The 17,501-nt window shown below is 34.0% G+C and overlaps 5 non-coding genes across 5 annotated transcripts; all 5 read right to left on the bottom strand.

The window, feature by feature from the left end:
* Positions 1 to 1,864: 1,864 nt before the first annotated feature.
* Positions 1,865 to 1,936, bottom strand: TRNAP-CGG (transfer RNA proline (anticodon CGG)). The gene has a single exon. It is a non-coding gene; the product is annotated as a tRNA-Pro (tRNA).
* A 2,123-nt stretch (positions 1,937 to 4,059) lies between these two features.
* On the bottom strand, positions 4,060 to 4,131 carry TRNAP-CGG (transfer RNA proline (anticodon CGG)). Its single transcript has one exon. It is a non-coding gene; the product is annotated as a tRNA-Pro (tRNA).
* A 4,824-nt stretch (positions 4,132 to 8,955) lies between these two features.
* Positions 8,956 to 9,027, bottom strand: TRNAP-CGG (transfer RNA proline (anticodon CGG)). Its single transcript has one exon. It is a non-coding gene; the product is annotated as a tRNA-Pro (tRNA).
* A 2,455-nt stretch (positions 9,028 to 11,482) lies between these two features.
* On the bottom strand, positions 11,483 to 11,554 carry TRNAP-CGG (transfer RNA proline (anticodon CGG)). Its single transcript has one exon. It is a non-coding gene; the product is annotated as a tRNA-Pro (tRNA).
* Positions 11,555 to 16,301: 4,747 nt separating this feature from the next.
* TRNAP-CGG (transfer RNA proline (anticodon CGG)) lies at positions 16,302 to 16,373 on the bottom strand. Its single transcript has one exon. It is a non-coding gene; the product is annotated as a tRNA-Pro (tRNA).
* Positions 16,374 to 17,501: the final 1,128 nt, after the last annotated feature.

Genomic DNA, 17,501 nt, shown 5'->3' with positions numbered 1-17,501 from the left:
CCAAGCATTATATTAGTCAAAACTAAATCACATACAATCAACAATGACAGGATGTCATTTCGTTTGCATCATAACGACGAAACCTTTTTCGATCACAGGAATATCAAATAAAAACTTTTCAAAACAATTCAATTATTAGGAGAATAATACGTAATATAAGGAGGATGTAACAATTAACAACATTTTTGAAATCAGAATGAATAAACTCAATTTCAAGTCAGATACATTACATACCCACCTTATATATACATATACCCAATTCCCGCATTGATAGCGTTTGCGCGTTCATCATTTGTGCGCATATTGCCACTCTCCACGCAAGACTTTAAAGCATCTCTGCCACAGCTTGATTATGCATTTATGCAAATCAAAGGTCATTGGTAGGGTCAAGCCCGAACTATATTTAAATATGTCGGAGTTCGCGGGAACTTAAAACGTATTCTGAATGAATACAATTCTGACGTGGAATTGAAACCAAAGCAGATGGAGTTATGGAAAGTGTATGGGAAGAAAATATTTAATAGTTTACTTGCCAACTGGGTATTGGCCACCGTCTTGAATAACCGAACAACACCTGCGTATTGATATGTGGCAAATCATAGCGTGAGAAGTCATGTGTGGCAGAGGTGTTAGCCTGCCTACGCTAACAACTCTGGGATGGAGAATGGCATATTGCGTGACCTGGAGTGAACAAACCGGAAGGTAGGACAGATTCCGAACGTTCCAAACGCGCAGAGTCGCAGTGCACCGAACATCAATGCTTCCAAGTCGCAACGTAAACATTCCCCTATAATAAACCTTCCATCATCTTTCAACTATCTCGTACCAGCCTCTGAAAATTTGCACACTATTCTGCCTAAGCAAGAATAACAAGCATGCAAATTATCTTTGGCTATAGTGTAATATTATCATATTTTTGCAGGTATTTTGGGAGTTGAAAAACGATGTCACGATCATGTTTACTCTGTGAAATACGGACGTACCATCTCTATTTCAGTCCATTTTCTCTTAAAAATCATTTTTTCAACTGGAAATCCACGTTTCTCAGCTGTCTTAAATTGTTTTTCTGGTTCTGCTTCGTTTGTACCCACCCTCACCCACTCCGCTATCTTTAAAAACTGTTTCAAATATGCCGCTGACTTCTTCCGGGGTTGTTGCAATTGTCTGCCGGTGTTCATTTGACTTTTTATATTTTGTTCGACCCTTGCCGTTGCTAGGTGGGTTACGCATGCGCAAATAGAATTACATCGCGTTTGACGGTAATTCGGGAACCGGGAATTATGTACAGCGTTTCGAAAACAACTAATGTTACATTTACCACAACTAAAGGGTGCATGTAAAAAAGCTAATCGTATGCGTACATGTTTTTTGGTGTAAATCAAATGAATAGTTATGCAAATTAAGTAATTGAAGTGCAATTAAAATTATTAATAATGTTACTTCGCCAATCCGGAGGACACTAATGACTTTCCAAGCTTTTACTGGATACCTAAGCTGCATAAAACACCACATAAAGCCTGATTTATAGAAGAATCATCCAAGTGTTATCTGAAATACTAAAATCTGTTTTTCCAAACATACCTTTTCTTCAAAAATGCTGCGGTGTTGCATTTTCTAGTAGTGGTATCAATTAAATTCGCGTAGGAAACTAATATTATCTCGAACACAGCCTGACTGACAGTGGAGTATTGGGCAAACTATTATAAAAAAAATCTGAGATTCGGTTATTCTGTGCAGTTTAAAGTATGAAAGAAAATATGTGATAAACCATACTACGTATTTGGGGCATAAGGGACAGATATAGTATGACTTAAGGCACTTTGGTTCGCATGAAGTAATATGACACAACTTAGGCGTAAAATACGGGCTTGTCCGGGGTTCGAACCCGGGACCTCCTGTACCCGAAACAGGAATCGTACCACTAGACCAACAAGCCCTTCTGAAACTGAAATTAGTCATCAAACTTGTCGCACGAGTGTATCCAAAACTCTTATCGACGTACGTATCGGTATTCACTTTGCTAGGATCTATTTAACTCTTTCCAAAATCCAAAATGTGTATAAATAATGAATATTATGTGAAGTATTGTTCAAATTATTATAAAAATCTGAAATTTGGTTAATTTATACAGTTCAATGTATATATAATGAAATATGAACTCCATATAATATGAGTATATAGTATATTTGAAAATAATCGCGCAAGCTAATGGAGCCAATGTGTGCGGGGTGTTCGAGGTCTAGCAGGAAGTGTTTGCTGTGCAACTCCGTCAGTCAGTGGACTAGATTTCCCATCATTATCGTAGTGTGGTTGCAGGAATTCAAGTAGGAAACATGACGTTGGTACGTCCCATTATCCAAGCTAAGAATTTTATTCGTATTATTTTACCGTTTTTCAAATTAACAGTGAACCAATTATACTAAACAGACTTTGACACAGAATATTGCTACTTCTGTAAGCGCTAAAATATGCGTACGTGTAAAAACGCCTAAGTAGCATTCAACTTTAATATGCTAAAGAAAACATGAACACCATAAAATAAGATATACCAGTATTGGTTCAAACTACATTTTAGATTGAAACATGTCAAAATTTAAAAACACTCTAAATTGTCGTCTATATGCAACATAAATTATAACTGACAAACGAACATTCTCATAACAGCGCGTAACACAGTGTAATCATACTTTGTTAGAGCGTATTCAGGGCAGTGATGAACGTTCTGGCTAATTTAAACTAAACTATGTAATAAATTATGACATATGTGTTGATCGCGATATCAAACATACAAATATATTCAAGAAATATTTCATTGTCTGAAATTCTGCAATATATGGAGTTTAAAGTCTGCATGAAATTATATGTTTATGACCCATCTGAGAATCTACTTCAAATGGCAACATTTAAAAATACATCAAGTGAAAATTGAAAACAATCCAAGAAACCCAGATGATAAATTTCTATATGCAATGAGAGAATTCCATATTATATAACATCAGTACAAAAGAAATGGCTGAACCAGAAGCATTATCTAGCTGATATTTACTAAGGAAACACTTCGGTTAGTATATTCAGTTGCCAAAGAACATATTCTTATATACGCTCGTATACAATGTTGTATTTATTGACATCCATTGATATTTGTGTTTAGTTATTTTGCGCAGGCACGTTGACTCATTATTAGCAATTACCACGAAAACTGAAGATAACACTTTCAGAGCAGGCTGGGTTGTCCTGTATAAGCTCACGAAGTTCCCCACCAAACCTCACCTTTAGGGTGTTTTGAAAGACATATATTTTAATGGCACTTAAATCCAACCAGCCAATCAACAAGTACATTGCGTAATGACGTCATATGAAAATGCTACAATGCTATTCCATGGTAAATAGAAACCTTCTTGTTTCAGTTTAATTGTGTAATATATAAATATTTATAAATTTCAAGGGAATAGGTTATTGGTCGCCATAGTAATTTTATTTTCAAATAATACAATAATGTACAACTGTATTGCCTTCCTGTGAAAAACTTATTGGTAAATAATCATTTGTTCAGTGTTTAATAAACGAAACTATTATTTTATTCTCAAGATGCTTTCATTCAATCGGAAACTTTTAGTGATTCGCTCAATTTTCTAACAAATTTCGAATTGGCACAGTAGAAATAACAATGACGTAATAATACTGTGTCCTTTTATTTCAAAAAATAAAGAGTTTCATTTGAACAAAACCAAACAACACGATACGAGGCATCAAAGTTTAACACATGGTATAATAGTAAATTTCCAAAGGATAATCTATTTTTTAAAGTAAAAGTAGGTAAAAATAACCTACATTAACCGAAACAGAAATCCTAAAACAGCATCAACAAACTCTTATGAAATGATGAGACCCAAATGGTAATTGTTTATATGTAATAAGAGTATATTATATTATGTATATTGATATTGGTATAAAAGGCTGGCAAATTCAGGACTTCTTTTTTGTTTTAAATGACCGGCATAATTTTCTATTACACTACTGTACATAAAGTAATATGGTTATGCTTTCTCGAAAATTATAGGGCTTGTCCGGGGTTTGAACCCGGGACCACCTGTACCCGAAACAGGAATCGTACCACTAGACCAACAGGCCCTTCACAAATTTGATTGGTCGTCTAACTTGTCGGATGGGTGTATATAAAACGTTTATCGACGTACGAGTCGTTGTTTCAGGAGAGTTTAACTCTTTCCAAAATACAAAATGTGTATAAATAATAAGTAGTATATGAAGTATTTTTCAAATTATTATAAAAATCCGAAATTTAGGTAATTTATACAGTTTTATATATAAAATGGAATATGGACTCTATATAAAAAGATACTTGGGTCCCAACAAACTATATTTTAGATTAAAACAAGTGAGAATTTGCTGTGCAGTTGAAAGAGCATCACTTACGTTCCCATCCTTATCTTACTGTAGTTGCAGGAATTCAGGTGGGAAACTTGGGTGCGTCCAATTGCACAAGCTAATTACAAATTCGCAAATGACAATCAGGGAAAAATACGTGAAAATTATTACGTAACAGACACGTTTTCATATTTCTCATTATAATATCATATTCCCAAAGCGCTGGTTGCCGTGCAGGGTGAACAATATTGTGGATACCTGCGTCACCCACGGCAACCACGTCAGTTTTCGGTATTTCAGGTAATGTTGCATCACCCACCATGATAAAAGCGTTAAATTAAGTATTTAAAATGTACTACTCAAAATAAGATCGATCACGGCCTTCCAACTAACTCGACAATTACTTTTGTTCAAGTGCCAAGATATTGAAACTGATTGAAACCAAGATAACTTTTAAACTGAGAAAAATAACAAGCACTGACAATGTATATATATATATTTAAAGTGGTAACAGCTGTAACTATTGATCTCCGACTTTAGTAATCCGATTTTCAGTTAATAAAACTAAAATGTTTAGATAATAAAACATATGGCAAACACCTGAAACTCTATATGCATTATTATGAAACAGAGTTTGAATGAAATCACCCTGTCCATCTCTGAGAAGCAAGCGCGGACACGTTTAAGTATCTGAATTTAGCAATGTTGACTACCAAAATGCCCACCAGTCAGCAATACCTAATCAAATGGTAATGAAACTCATATGCAATATGTAATTCATGATACATTGATATGACCGGTCAAAGCATGCATGAGAAATAGCTTCGGACGCCTGGACGGATGGAACCAATATAGTCTCCGATTTCGGACACCATCTGAACGAGAACCAATAAGCAGCCGGGGACATAAATTGTCTATATCTCACCGCAATTACTTTGCTAATTTTAAATTGAGCGTATTTATTACCACGGTCCCTCCGTCAACTATGAAGTGTTCCATAAAGTTAGATCAAACCTAGTTCCAGACGAAATACAGTTTGTTAAGCCGTATATAATAAGAGGTTATTACACGTAGCCCTGTGATGTTTTACTCATGATCTTCTAAATATAAAACAAAATATTACGGATTGAGTTAAAGCAATAATTATTTACATAGTTTAATGTGCTCATCAAAATAAGATAATAACCCACTAAGCTGTTCTAATACAACCATTTTCAATTAAAACAATTACAAAATGAGAAAAATAATAAGCAATAAAACATAATTGTCAATATATAATACAAGAACTTCATAGTATGTATGATGTTATGTTCATATACAAATGGCAGTCGTAATGCATTTGTGTGAGATTCCGCAGACTTGCATTCACATTAAGTAACGTGTCGCAACTGTCCCGTAAAATACAGGGTTTGTCCTGTAACAGAAACAGAAATCGTACCACTAGACCAACAAGCCCCATTGAGACTCTCATGCAAAGTAATTGACTTGCCCGAGTTTGTAATCCGGAACCTCCGGAATCGTGCATTAGATCAACAAACCTTGATTGAAAATAAACGACTCTTTAAACTAGTCTGTTATAAATCATTATATTGTAGCGTCTCACGTTCTTGTGCCTGACAGGACACCTTCTAGACAGTTGGCCATGTGACTTCAATAGTTGCTATTGACAAAGCATTCACACCTTCACAGCACTGTACATATCTCAGCGCATAGCAGTCAACTAGTAAAACGGCCTTTTAGTGACCTTTTTGCATAGAATGTACTCTTTGATGTCTAGAAACAGAAGACTAGAATTCTAGAATATTTTAGTGGGTTTTAAATAAGAAGTGTGCATTCGCTGTGGTCTCTGGAAACCGCTGCTAAAATAGTATTGTATACGTTGCTAATCATATACGTATAGGAAACACCACGGTGTCTCTCCGATGTCTCGTAGTGTTAGCTACTTTGAACTGACTGCTTTAATTTAGTTTGAAGTACTACTCAAGGTCAACCTGCTTTACGACTTCACTACTTCAAAATAACTCCACCCTCTCAACATCACACTGAAATTTCAGCCCACTGCTTTTACGTTTGGAGCTGGGACTAATGGCCAGTAACAACATGGCTCGCGATCGTCTCTCATTAATACAAGAAATCACGAGCTGCAACGTGGTCGCTTGTGGGTTGCTCGCGTTGTCATACAATTGGTCGGTGACGAATAACATTTTTAAAAAATACCCTATAACTAGATAATAATTGTCAAGTGATAATAATGTGCGAAGTATGACACATTGCCCATAAATAACGATTGAAAAAAAACCCAATTGTAATAAACATATGAATTATGGCATTCGCGTGATCGCGATATCACATAATCATCTACTCAAAAAACGGATATTTGCGTTGATTTTGTTAGTGTTTAATAAACGAAATAATCTACAATACAATAAATGAAAATATAAATACTTATGGGAAAATGCAAATGTCTACACAATTGAAATTTGTTAATAAAGTAACATACTACACCTCTAACAGCGTTGACTCATTCGGACAGTGTGTAAGGTTCAACTTTCTCACTTTTTGCCCAGTGATTGACTTACTCGTGTTCCTTTGTTGTTTTAAATGAATTTTCGAGGCTTTCTAAATGTTTGCCCACATGAAATCATTGCTGCACAATAACATGGCCCATAGTTAAATAGAGAAGGCGAACAGTCACTGGGGTGGTTTTCAACACTTAAACGATGCAATGCCTTTTTTTATTCTTGAATATCTTAGATGCTAGTGTATTGTTGTATTTAGAAAACAGAATAGAAATAGACTTGTATTGTGGTAATAACCTTATTGTGTAGTATACTACTGATGTTGTTAGCATCTATTCCTTTTCCGAATTTTACACGGTTGTGTTCTCTAAAGGGAGGGAGTGGAAAGTTGCTGAAACCCAGCTGAATCGATAACATCATAGCCAATGCATGATTTGAGGTGCAATGATGAGGTAACACTCTAAAATGTGTATGATGATTGATACAATGAAATAACATTATTCTACTTTATGTATAACACAATGATGAAAGACAATGTTGGTGTAAACATATGCTGGCATGTGTACGGAAGTTTATATGTCTAGTAATTACAGTGAAATGACATAAGACTTACAAAACTAACCATATTGTGTTCTAACTATAATGGTGTCAGGTGTTCTATAAAAAGACATTCGCCGCAAACAGCGGTGACCATAATAACCAACTTAGATCCATGAAAACCTAAACCTTACAACATCACCAATAAATTCTAAATAATGGTCTATAATGCATAATATCTAAAATGCGTTATTAGCATAATATGTTGAAACTTGTTTGTTTAGTTTTCGTGATTCTTGTGTATGTGTGATTCTTACTCGAAACGTGAAGTCTTGGACGGTAGTTGTTTATATGTAATAAAAGTATGCTATATTATGTATTTACGATATGAATGGCAGGTGTAATGTTATATGCACGTACGTAAAGTAACATGGTTATGCAAGGGCTGGTTCGGTGTTCGAACCCTGGACCTACTGTACCCAAAACAGGAATCGTACCACTTCGCAATATACATTTAGTTGCTTAAGTACATATTATTATAGACGCTCGTATACAATGTTGTATTTATTATATATTATGTATTTACGATATGATTCGATATGATATACATAATATATAATAAATACAACATTGTATAAGAGCGTAAATCATTAGTAAATTATCATTGATAATTGTGTTTAGTTCCTTTGCGCTCGCACGTTGACTCATTATTAGCAATTACCACGAAAACTGAAGATATCACTTTCAGAGTGGGTTAGATTGTCCTGTATCAGCTCACGAAGTTCCCCACCAAATCCCACCTTGAGAGTATTTTGAAAGACATTTATAAATTTTAATGGCAGTTGAATCCAACCAGCCAATCAACAATCACAGTGTGTAAAACGTCATTTGAAAAAGCTCCAATATTATTCCATGGTCAATAAAAACCTTTTTGTTTCAGTTTAATTGTGAAATTTATAAATATTTATAAACGTCAAGGAATAGGTTCTTGGTAGCCATAGTAATTTTATTTTCAAATAATACTATAATGTACAAGTTTATTGCCTTCTTGTGAAAAAAATCATTAGTAAATAATCATTTTTTTAGTGTTTAATAAATGAAACAGTTATTTTATGATGATGGTTTCAATCGGAAACTTTCAGTGACTCGCTAAATTTTCAAAGAAATAAAAAAGACGTAATAATACTATGTAATAAAACGAAGCAGTCCTTTCACTTAATTTCACAAAATATAGAGTTTCATTCAAACAAAACCAAAACAAAACGACACAACACAATACGAGGCAACAAGATATAATAAGGGTACAAAAGTAAATTTCCAAAGGTAAATGTATGTTTCAAAGTGAAAGTAAGTAAAAGGAACCAACATTACCCGAAACAGAAATCTTACAACAAGACAAACAAACTCTTATGAAATGACAACCCCCAGATGGTAATTGTTAATATCTAATCATATATATGTTTACGATATATTCATATAAATGATGGGCGTAATTTTCTATGCGAAAATTATAGGGCTTGTCCGGGGTTCGAACCCGGGACCTCCTGTACCCGAAACAGGAATCGTACCACTAGACCAACAAGCCAGTTATAAGTAAATGTCATTTTAAACCACTCCGCCATGAAAGGCATTTTTTATATTCAGGCGTCAGAAGCTCGTATACAATTTTGTATTTATTGACATCAATTGATAAATGCTCGCACGTCGACTCGTTATTAGTAATTACCATGAAAACAAATGACATTTAATGATTTTACAATACAGAGTCGGTGAAATGTTTTCATAATATATGGATCATTATTTTGTGGAAGAAAAATCAATACAATAGAGATGGATGAGCCAACATCAGCCAGCATCAGCCAGCAGCAATTTACTCAGAGAAACTTCGGTTAGTATAATCAGTTGCCACGAAAACTAAAGATATCACTTTCAGAGTAGGCTACGTTGTCCTGTATAAGCTCACGAAGTCCCCCCCCCAACCCCACCTTTAGGCAGTTTTGAAAGACATTTATAAATATTAATGGCAGTTGAATCCAACCAGCCAATCAACAAGTACAATGCGTAATAACGTCATTTGAAAATGCTCCAATGCAATTCTATGGTCAATAGAAACCTTCTTGTTTCAGTTTAATTTGGGAAATTTATAAATATTTATATATTTCAAGGGAATAGGTTTTTGGCCGCCATAGTAATTTTATTTTCAAATAATACTATAATGTACAACTTGCCTTCTTGTGAAAAAGTCATTGGTAAATTATCATTTTTTTAGTGTTTAATAAACGAAACAGTTATTTATTCTCAAGATAGTTTCATTTAATCAGAAACCCTCAGTGACTCGCTTAATTTTCAAAGCATTTCATATTTGTAATGTAGAAATAACAATGACGTAATAATAGTGTGTAAAAATGCGAAGCAGTCCTTTTATTTCACAAAATATAGAATCCCATAAAAACAAAACGACACAACACAATACGAGGCAACAAAATATAACACGGGTTTCAAAATTAAATTTCCAAAGGTAAATCTACTTTTCAAAGTCAAAGTAACCTACATTAACTGCAACAGAAATCCTACAACAAGACAAACAGACTCTTGTGAAATGACAAGGCCCAGATGGTAATTGTTTATATGTAATAAGAGTATGCTATATTATGTATTTGCGATATATTGATATAAATGACCGGCATAATTTTATATTCATTTTTACACTTACGTACATAAAGTAACATGGTTATGTATGCACTCTCTAAAATTATAGGGCTTGTCCGGGGTTAGAATCGGGGACCTCCTGTACTCGAAACAGGAATCGTACCACAAGACCAACAAACCGGTTGTAAATAAATGTCATTTTAAATTATTCCGCTATAAATGGCAATTATGATATTATAGCGTCTCTCTTTTTTTGGGTTTTACAGATGACATTTAATGATTTTACAATACAAAGCTGGTGGAATAATTTTATAATATGTGGAGCATTATTTTGTAGAAGAAAAATCAATACAAAAGAGATTGCTGAGCCAAAAAGCATCATCACGTGATTTTAACTCAGGTTAGTATGTTCAGTTGCCAAAGAACATACTCTTAGAGACGCTCGTATACAATGCTGTATTTATTGACATCCATTGATAATTGTGTTGACTTCTTTTGCCCATGCACGTTGACTCATTATTAGCAATTACCAGGAAAACTGAAGATAACACTTTCAGAGTAGGGTACGTTGCCTTGTATAAACTCACGAAGTTCCCCCACCAAACCCCACCTTTAGGGTGTTTTGAAAGACAAAAATTGTAATGGCACTTGAATCCAATCAACGAGTACAACGCGTAATGACGTCATTTGAAAATGCTCCAATGCTATCTCGTGTTCAATATAAACCTTCTTGTTTCAGTTTAATTGTGTAATATATAAATATTTATAAATTTCAAGGGAATAGGTTATTGGTCGCCATAGTAATATTATTTTCAGATAATACAATAATGTACAACTTTATTGCCTTCCTGTGAAAAACTTATTGGTAAATAATCATTTCCTCAGTGTTTAATAAACGAAACTATTATTTTATTCTCAAGATGGTTTCATTTAATCGGGAACTTTTAGTGATTCGCTCAATTTTCTAAAACATTTCGAATTGGTACAGTAGAAATAACAATGACGTATTAATACTGTGTCCTTTTATTTCACAAAATAAAGAGTTTCATTTGAACAAAACCAAACAACACGATACGAGGCATCAAAGTTTAACACATAGTATAATAGTAAATTCCCAAAGGATAATCTATTTTTTAAAGTAAAAGTAAGTAAAAATAACCTACATTAACCGAAACAGAAATCCTAAAGCAGCATCAACAAACTCTTATGAAATGATGAGACCCAAATGGTAATTGTTTATATGTAATAAGAGTATGTTCTATTATGTATATTGATATTGATATAAAAGACTGGCAAAGTCAGGACTTCTTTTTTGTTTTGAATGACCGGCGTAATTTTCTATTGCACTGCCGTACATAAATTAACATGATTGTGCTTTCTCGAAAATTATAGGGCTTGTCCGGGGTTCGAACCCGGGACCTCCTGTACCCGAAACAGGAATCGTACCACTAGACCAACAAGCCCTTCACAAAATCGTCAAACTTGTCGAATGGGTGTATCCAAAACATTTATCGACGTACAAGTCGTTGTTTCAGGAGAGTTTATCTCTTTCCAAAATACAAAATGCGTATAAATAATAAGTAGTATATGAAGTATTTTTCAAATTATTATAAAAATCCGAAATTTGGGTAATTTATACAGTTTTATATATATAATGGAATATGGACTCTATATAAAAAGATACTTGGGTCCCAAAAAACTATATTTTAGATTAAAACAAGTGAGAATTTGCTGTGCAGTTGAAAGAGCATCACTTACGTTCCCATCCTTATCTTACTGTAGTTGCAGGAATTCAGGTGGGAAACTTGGGTGCGTCCAATTGCACAAGCTAATTACAAATTAGCAAATGACAAGCAGGGAAAAATACGTGAAAATTATTACGTAACAAACACGTTTTCATATTTCTCATTATAATATCATATTCCCAAAGCGCTGGTTGCCGTGCAGGGTGAACAATATTGTGGATACCTGTCAGTTTTCGGTATTTCAGGTAATATCGCATCACCCACCATGATAAAAGCGTTAAATTAGGTATTTACAATGTACTACTCAAAATAATATCGATCACGGCTCTCCAACTAACTCGACAATTACTTTTGTTCAAGTACCAAGATATGAAACTCATTGAAACCAAGATAACTTTTAAACTGAGAAAAATAACTATTGATCTCCGATTTTAGTAATCCGATTTTCAGTTAATAAAACTAAAATGTTTAGATAATAAAACATATGGCAAACACCTGAAACTCTATATGCATTATTATGAAACACAGTTTGAATGAAATCGCCCTGTCCATCTCTGAGAAGCAAGCGCGGACACGTTTAAGTATCTGAATTTAGCAATGTTGACTACCAAAATGCCCACCAGTCAGCAATACCTAATCAAATGGTAATGAAACTCATATGCAATATGTAATTCATGATACATTGATATGACCGGTCAAAGCATGTATGAGAAATAGCTTCAGACGCCTGGACGGATGGAACCAATATAGTCTCCGATTTCAGACACCATCTGAACGAGAACCAATAAGCAGCCGGGGACATCAATTGTCTATATCTCACCGCAATTAATTTGCTAATTTTAAATTGAGCGTATTTATTACCACGGTCCCTCCGTCAACTATGAAGTGTTCCATGAAGTTAGATCAAACCTAGTTCCAGACGAAATACAGATTGTTAAACCATATATAATAAGAGGTTATTACACGTAGCCCTGTGATGTTTTACTCATGATCTTGTAAATATAAAACAAAATATTACGGATTGAGTTAAAGCAATAATTATTTACATAGTTTAATGTGCTCATCAAAATAAGATAATAACCCACTAAGCTGTTCTAATACAACCATTTTCAATTAAAACAATTACAAAATGAGAAAAATAATAAGCAATAAAACATAATTGTCAATATATAATACAAGAACTTCATAGTATGTATGATGTTATGTTCATATACAAATGGCAGTCGTAATGCATTTGTGTGAGATTCCGCAGACTTGCAATCACATTAAGTAACGTGTCGCAACTGTCCCGTAAAATACAGGGTTTGTCCTGTATCAGAAACAGAAATCGTACCACTAGACCAACAAGCCCCATTGAGACTCTCATGCAAAGTAATTGACTTGCCCGAGTTTGTAATCCGGAACCTCCGGAATCGTGCATTAGATCAACAAACCTTGATTGAAAATAAACGACTCTTTAAACTAGTCTGTTATAAATCATTATATTGTAGCGTCTCACGTTCTTATGCCTGACAGGACACCTTCTAGACAGTTGGCCATGTGACTTCAATAGTTGCTATTGACAAAGCATTCACACCTTCACAGCACTGTACATATCTCAGCGCATAGCAGTCAACTAGTAAAACGGCCTTTTAGTGAACTTTTTTGCATAGAATGTACTCTTTGATGTCTAGAAACAGACGTCTAGAAGTCTAGAATATTTTAGTGGGTTTTAAATAGGAAGTGTGCATTCGCTGTGGTCTCTGGAAACCGCTGCTAAAATAGTATTGTATACGTTGCTAATCATATACGTATAGGAAACACCACGATGTCTCTCCGATGTCTCGTAGTGTTAGCTACTTTGAACTGACTGCTTTAATTTAGTTTGAAGTACTACTCAAGGTCAACCTGCTTTACAACTTCACTACTTCAAAATAACTCCACCCTCTCAACATCACACTGAAATTTCAGCCCACTGCTTTTACGTTTGGAGCTGGGACTAATGGCCAGTAACAACATGGCTCGCGATCGTCTCTCATTAATACAAGAAATCACGAGCTGCAACGTGGTCGCTTGTGGGTTGCTCGCGTTGTCATACAATTGGTCGGTGACGAATAACATTTTTAAAAAATACCCTATAACTAGATAATAATTGTCAAGTGATAATAATGTGCGAAGTATGACACATTGCCCATAAATAACGATTGAAAAAAAAAACCAATTGTAATAAACATATGAATTATGGCATTCGCGTGATCGCGATATCACATAATCATCTACTCAAAAAACGGATATTTGCGTTGATTTTGTTAGTGTTTAATAAACGAAATAATCTACAATACAATAAATGAAAATATAAATACTTATGGAAAAATGCAAATGTCTACACAATTGAAATTTGTTAATAAAGTAACATACTACACCTCTAACAGCGTTGACTCATTCGGACAGTGTGTAAGGTTCAACTTTCTCACTTTTTGCCCAGTGATTGACTTACTCGTGTTCCTTGGTTGTTTTAAATGAATTTTCGAGGCTTTCTAAATGTTTGCCCACATGAAATCATTGCTGCACAATAACATGGCCCATAGTTAAATAGAGAAGGCGAACAGTCACTGGGGTGATTTTCAACACTTAAACGATGCAATGCCTTTTTTATTCTTGAATATCTTAGATGCTAGTGTATTGTTGTATTTAGAAAACAGAATAGAAATAGACTTGTATTGTGGTAATAACCTTATTGTGTAGTATACTACTGATGTTGTTAGCATCTATTCCTTTTCCGAATTTTACACGGTTGTGTTCTCTAAAGGGAGGGAGTGGAAAGTTGCTGAAACCCAGCTGAATCGATAACATCATAGCCAATGCATGATTTGAGGTGCAATGATGAGGTAACACTCTAAAATGTGTATGATGATTGATACAATGAAATAACATTATTCTACTTTATGTATAACACAATGATGAAAGACAATGTTGGTGTAAACATATGCTGGCATGTGTACGGAAGTATATATGTCTAGTAATTACAGTGAAATGACATAAGACTTACAAAACTAACCATATTGTGTTCTAACTATAATGGTGTCAGGTGTTCTATAAAAAGACATTCGCCGCAAACAGCGGTGACCATAATAACCAACTTAGATCCATGAAAACCTAAACCTTACAACATCACCAATAAATTCTAAATAATGGTCTATAATGCATAATATATAAAATGCGTTATTAGCATAATATGTTGAAACTTGTTTGTTTAGTTTTCGTGATTCTTGTGTATGTGTGATTCTTACTCGAAACGTGAAGTCTTGGACGGTAGTTGTTTATATGTAATAAAAGTATGCTATATTATGTATTTACGATATGAATGGCAGGTGTAATGTTATATGCACGTACGTAAAGTAACATGGTTATGCAAGGGCTGGTTCGGTGTTCGAACCCTGGACCTACTGTACCCAAAACAGGAATCGTACCACTTCGCAATATACATTTAGTTGCTTAAGTACATATTATTATAGACGCTCGTACACAATGTTGTATTTATTATATATTATGTATTTACGATATGATTCGATATGATATACATAATATATAATAAATACAACATTGTATAAGAGCGTAAATCATTAGTAAATTATCATTGATAATTGTGTTTAGTTCCTTTGCGCTCGCACGTTGACTCATTATTAGCAATTACCACGAAAACTGAAGATATCACTTTCAGAGTGGGTTAGATTGTCCTGTATCAGCTCACGAAGTTCCCCACCAAATCCCACCTTGAGAGTGTTTTGAAAGACATTTATAAATTTTAATGGCAGTTGAATCCAACCAGCCAATCAACAATCACAGTGTGTAAAACGTCATTTGAAAAAGCTCCAATATTATTCCATGGTCAATAAAAACCTTTTTGTTTCAGTTTAATTGTGAAATTTATAAATATTTATAAACGTCAAGGAATAGGTTCTTGGTAGCCATAGTAATTTTATTTTCAAATAATACTATAATGTACAAGTTTATTGCCTTCTTGTGAAAAAAATCATTAGTAAATAATCATTTTTTTAGTGTTTAATAAATGAAACAGTTATTTTATGATGATGGTTTCAATCGGAAACTTTCAGTGACTCGCTAAATTTTCAAAGAAATAAAAAAGACGTAATAATACTATGTAATAAAACGAAGCAGTCCTTTCACTTAATTTCACAAAATATAGAGTTTCATTCAAACAAAACCAAAACAAAACGACACAACACAATACGAGGCAACAAGATATAATAAGGGTACAAAAGTAAATTTCCAAAGGTAAATGTATGTTTCAAAGTGAAAGTAAGTAAAAGGAACCAACATTACCCGAAACAGAAATCTTACAACAAGACAAACAAACTCTTATGAAATGACAACCCCCAGATGGTAATTGTTAATATCTAATCATATATATGTTTACGATATATTCATATAAATGATGGGCGTAATTTTCTATGCGAAAATTATAGGGCTTGTCCGGGGTTCGAACCCGGGACCTCCTGTACCCGAAACAAGAATCGTACCACTAGACCAACAAGCCAGTTATAAGTAAATGTCATTTTAAACCACTCCGCCATGAAAGTCATTTTTTATATTCAGGCGTCAGAAGCTCGTATACAATTTTGTATTTATTGACATCAATTGATAAATGCTCGCACGTTGACTCGTTATTAGTAATTACCATGAAAACAAATGACATTTAATGATTTTACAATACAGAGTCGGTGAAATGTTTTCATAATATATGGATCATTATTTTGTGGAAGAAAAATCAATACAATAGAGATGGAAGAGCCAACATCAGCCAGCATCAGCCAGCAGCAATTTACTCAGAGAAACTTCGGTTAGTATAATCAGTTGCCACGAAAACTAAAGATATCACTTTCAGAGTAGGCTACGTTGTCCTGTATAAGCTCACGAAGTCCCCCCCCCCAACCCCACCTTTAGGCAGTTTTGAAAGACATTTATAAATATTAATGGCAGTTGAATCCAACCAGCCAATCAACAAGTACAATGCGTAATAACGTCATTTGAAAATGCTCCAATGCAATTCTATGGTCAATAGAAACCTTCTTGTTTCAGTTTAATTTGGGAAATTTATAAATATTTATATATTTCAAGGGAATAGGTTTTTGGCCGCCATAGTAATTTTATTTTCAAATAATACTATAATGTACAACTTGCCTTCTTGTGAAAAAGTCATTGGTAAATTATCATTTTTTTAGTGTTTAATAAACGAAACAGTTATTTATTCTCAAGATAGTTTCATTTAATCAGAAACCCTCAGTGACTCGCTTAATTTTCAAAGCATTTCATATTTGTAATGTAGAAATAACAATGACGTAATAATAGTGTGTAAAAATGCGAAGCAGTCCTTTTATTTCACAAAATATAGAATCCCATAAAAACAAAACGACACAACACAATACGAGGCAACAAAATATAACACGGGTTTCAAAATTAAATTTCCAAAGGTAAATCTACTTTTCAAAGTCAAAGTAACCTACATTAACTGCAACAGAAATCCTACAACAAGACAAACAGACTCTTGTGAAATGACAAGGCCCAGATGGTAATTGTTTATATGTAATAAGAGTATGCTATATTATGTATTTGCGATATATTGATATAAATGACCGGCATAATTTTATATTCATTTTTACACTTA

This window comes from Saccoglossus kowalevskii, chromosome 22 (assembly GCF_978046115.1).
Source record: "Saccoglossus kowalevskii chromosome 22, keSacKowa6.1, whole genome shotgun sequence".
Lineage (NCBI taxonomy): Eukaryota > Metazoa > Hemichordata > Enteropneusta > Harrimaniidae > Saccoglossus > Saccoglossus kowalevskii.
This window is presented reverse-complemented; position numbering and strand designations above follow the sequence as displayed.